Here is a 4987-nt window from a genome sequence, read left to right on the forward strand (position 1 = left end):
CATGCCACTGGCCTTTAATATAAAATAATATCGACTGTCAAAGTGCAATTGAAAAATAATTCTTGAAAGGAAGGTTAGGGAGGGTGATTGCGACGTATTCAACCAAAGACCTGGTATGCATAGATGCATATCCATGAGTGCAGAAAATTAAGGTGGTGAAGGCCTAGGGCAGGGGATGGGGTGCGGGCTGGAGGGGGTTAATGGGGGGGAAAGGGGGACATAGGTAATACTTTCAACAATCAAGAATTTTTTTTAAATTTGTTATTGATATACATGAGCTTGCACTGAAGTTCAAGGATGGGCTGTAGGTTACCATGCGTGGAATTTCGGGATTGGGTGGGCCTCAGAGGCGGGCCTCAGAGGTGAATCCCCTGCACCTGTGTCCATTCCCTGCTGGGTCGAGGGCACGTGCTACCAGCAGAGGAGACAGGCCGTCTGATTGTTGGAAAGGTGTTCCTGATATCGACTAGTTAAGCTCTGGAATCTACAACCGGTGATCTCAGCTCTGTTTTGTGGCATCACAAACCAAAATAAGCCTCTGCTTTTTCTTTTTACCCCCTCCCCCCCAAAAAAAATCCTCAAAATTTAAAACAACAACACTTTTTCATGAAGAAACGCCTGCACATGTTGCCAAAACTGACCCCTACATGAGGTTATCATAAAGGGAAGGAGAAAGACAGTTTGGAAAAAAGCAAAAGCTCCCTCGACGTGCTCGGTGCATGTTCACGGCCCGCGCTCTTGAATGGGTTTCGTTTTCTGAGCCCGTAACCACCTTTCTGAGGACAAGACGATGTTCGAACCGGGCGGGGGCAGGAGGACGTCATCAAGAATCAACACCATGACAGTGTTCCCGCCCTGGGGACATCCAAGGGCCTCGCATCCTTTTATTAAGTAAGATGTCCGGCGATTATAAGCGGCGACGCCTCCACAAAGGCCAAAGAGAACCACAATACACGCATCAGTCATGCTCACCCAGCAAAGGGGATCAGCGACCAGGATTCTCCCATGGTCTCCCCCAGGGAAAACCAATTCCGTGCCCCCGTCTCCAGAGCTGTGTTCCACATCTCGCAGTGGTTTCACGGGGCTCGGAACCTCCCATCTTACGGAACCAGGATCAGAAATTACTTTTAGAGGTGGCACCAAACTTGGAGCATGAATACTGGGTAAGCTTTCCATTGAGAACTTTTTTTAAAATATTTTTTTTTGTTATTGATTTAAGAGAGGGAGAGATACAAACATCAATGATGAGAATCATGGATCGCCTGCCTCCTGCACGCCCCACACTGGGGATCAAGCCCACAACCTGGGAATTGAACCGTGACCTTCTGGTTCATAGGTCGACGCTCGACCACTGAGCCACGCCGGCCAGGTTGTTGAGAACTTTATTTTTTTAATTTTTTAAGGAAGGGGAAGGGAAAGGGGAGGGGAGAGGAAGAAGAGGAAGATGAGGGAGAGGAGAGAGAAGAGGGAGAAGGAGGGAGAAGGAGGGAAGGAGAGGGAGCCGAGAACTTTCTTATAAAAAAAAAAAAATGCCACTTCACCAGTTTTTAGCGACTGACAAAGCAAGAAAAAAAAATTTTTTTAACCTGTTAATTTGCAGAGTATCTATTACGTGCCAGACACAGACTGGGGGACTGTGGCCGAGAAGGGGTGTTTTAGTAAAATGATTCATGGAAACCCACTTGGATATTTCTGCTTAATGGCCTTCAGCTCACTATACCAGCCAGTGGTCAGCGGGGAAGAAAGAACTGTGTTGCCCGGCTGGCGTGGCTCAGTGGCTGAGCGTCGACCTGTGAACCAGGAGGTCACGGTTCGATTCCAGGTCAGGGCACAGGCCCGGGTTGCAGGCTCAGTCCCCAGTGTGGGGCGTGCAGGAGGCAGCCGATCCATGATTCTCTCTCATCATTGATGTTTCTATCTTTCTCTCCCTCTCCCTTTCTATCTGAAATCAATAAAAATATTTTAAAAGAGAATTTTTTTTTTTTTTTGCTACAAATCATATATTCCTGACCACACTCCTGGTTCCCTCCTCATTACCAGAACATCAGAACAACAAGCAAAGCCATTCAGGATCTTAGGAAAACAGAGAAATGTTTCTGGCCTGGGATAAAATCGAGCTTCTTATCAAACAAAACCTGCTTTAAACTTACTAAATGAGTTAGTAGTTTCTAACCTTACAACACAAACACGGTGCCTACACAAGGCATCCGAAGGACTGGTCTCCCCACTTACAACTGAGTTGTTTTAAGCGCATCCTCAACATGATAAATATTTGTTTCTTACAAAGCCTCAGGTACCCTAGCTCGGAACAGACCAGGCAGTTAACCGTACCGCTCAACTCTCAAAATTTCAGAAACGCGGGCCCAGATTTGAGCTTTTTCTACGACAGTGGTCGGCAAACTCATTAGTCAACAGAGCCAAATATCAACAGTACAACGATTGAAATTTCTTTTGGGAGCCAAATTTTTTAAACTTAAACTATATAGGTAGGTACACTGTTATTAACTTAATTAGGGTACTCCTACGGCTTAGGAAGAGCCACACTCAAGGGGCCAAAGAGCCGCCTGTGGCTCGCCAGCCGCAGTTTGCCGACCACGGTTCTACGACATCCAACCACAGAGTAAACAGAAACGCCGTATACTCATTGCTTTTGCTTCCTTCCTCGGAGTCTGGTGACCTGGGTTTCTGTCCAGCCTTGTGGGAATCCCGCCGGCAACCACGCAGCGACTTCTGCAAAATCAGGACCCATCTGAGGCCCTCCCCTGCCAGAAGCAAATGCTAAGACGCTATTTATGTAGCTATGGACACAGGTGAGCTTCGCCTTCTTTAATTAAAAAAAAGAAAAAAGGGTGCTGGCCATCTTCACCTCAGTAAGGAGATCACCCGGCACAGGTGCCCACACTTACTAGCACTTGATCCTTGAGACGCTGGGTTTAAAAATGAGGATCTCCGAGGAGCATCTGAGATCTTGCTTCCCTGCAGTCGTCACCAATTTGGTTCAAATAAACTCATAAAATGTCTCTATAGGTTTGGCCATTTTCTTATGTCAACAACCAGTAGACATAAGTTGCAGGATTTCTGGAAGATGGTCCATCATTGCATCGTTACCCTTTTGTTGATTACTCTCACGTGATTGCTATGTTTTTCTAATCGTAGGTTAACTTCACATGTCAGTGTCTATCAGGAAATGGTGTTACTTGCCAAACAACATTTGCGAGGGTTGCATTTTCTTTGCCTTTTTTTTTTTTTTTGCTGGAAAGTCTTTGGAATATGATTGATTGCTTTGATCAATCTACGCTTGAAAAGGGATTCGTGTGTCTACCGCTTGATATTGATAGCAAGCATCTGAGCCAGCCACTCCTACACAACCAACATGCTCAAAATGCATGAGAAATTAAAAAGTAAATGAATAAATATGGATTCTCAGCTCTTCCTTTCTATGGTTCTGATTTCACCCCAGGTGACTTACACAATTCAGCAGCGTGAGGACACCATCCATGTATAAAAGGGGGGAAACACGGGACTCTAACCAAAGAAGGGTTTCTGCTGAGGTCCCTGGGTTTTCTGAGTAACTCTAACAGTAAATGTTTGAGGGGCAATATTTTCACCACCCAATCCTGAAGCAAAGCACTCAAAACCTCAATCTTTAGTGCAATCACCATGCTTGCCCGCCAAAATTCCAAGGGGGTTTTTGAGGGCTGCCTGGAGCATCCTGAATAAGAGAGAGAGAGAGAGAGAGAGAGAGAGAGAGAGAGAGAGAGAGAGAGAAAAGGGTCCTTGCTCTTCTTTTCCATAGCGCATGTCTACAGAACTCAGACGGAATGCCTTTTATTTTGAAAGCTTTATGGACTCCGTCAGCTTCCAGAAGACAGACTTTCTTTCCAAACTGTTCGAAAGATACAACATGATCACATGAAAGGGGCTGTCGCCTCCAAAGGAGGTTGTCAAGTCGCCCCGTTTACTTACGACTCCATTAAAGATTAAAAGAAATAAACCCAAATGCTTCGAATCCGTAGGTACGTACCTGCAACTTAACCGGTGAATTAATTAGAGGCCGGTCATTCGGGGACATTGGAGGCATTGTAAACTACCTTTATAATCTCTCAAAATTCAAAATCTAAATATAAGCAGGTGGGAGGGAGATGACAAATAAGAAAGTTGCATGACCATGACCTTAACTAACATCCGTAAATTACCTCTCCCCGTTCAACACCCCCCCCCCGCCCCCCCACACACACACACACAAACCCTAGAGCAGTGGGTCTCAACCTTGGCTGCACATTAGAATCACCTGGGAATCTTTTTAAAATCCTGATTTCTGGGCCTCATCCTCCGGAAATTCTGTTTCTTTGTTACTAATGATGAGGCCCAGAAATCAGGATTTTAAAAAGATTCCCAGGCGATTCTAATGTGCAGCCAAGGTTGAGAACCACTGCCCTAGAGAATGCAAGCTGATCTGTTTGCTCCTGGCCTAGAAGAAAGGAGGAAGGCGGCCCAGGTGCTCCAAGAAAACCATTCGGGACATGGACCAGCGCCAGGGCACAGCACACCTGAATGGAAAATGAAATCCAGGTACACCCAGCCCAGGGAGCCCCAGCTCCTGTCTGAACTTAAACCACAGATGCGGAGCCGCGGTCCCCGTCCGCAACATGAAAGGTAACGCGAGGACGGTCTCAAACACCCCTAGAAACCTCGATGCTGGGGCATGATGTCCTCACCTGCTGGCTCAAGAGGCCTCAGTCACTTGCTCGCCTTGATGACTTGGCCCAGTCATTAGGTCTCAGAGTGTCCATTTCTGCATCGGGAAAAGGGAGACCCTCTTAGCTTCTAACTGGCTGCCTGGAAGAATAATCCTGTCTGACTAGGACACCCAGATTAGTTATGGGAGGCAAAGACTGCCCGGATCCTCCCTGAACACTGATTCGGAAGCTACGAGTAAGGCCTCGGACTCCATTCTCACGCCCCTATCCCTCAGCTAACGGAGCCC

Source organism: Myotis lucifugus, unplaced genomic scaffold, assembly GCF_000147115.1.
Source record: "Myotis lucifugus unplaced genomic scaffold, Myoluc2.0 scaffold_229, whole genome shotgun sequence".
Taxonomy (NCBI): Eukaryota; Metazoa; Chordata; class Mammalia; order Chiroptera; family Vespertilionidae; genus Myotis; species Myotis lucifugus.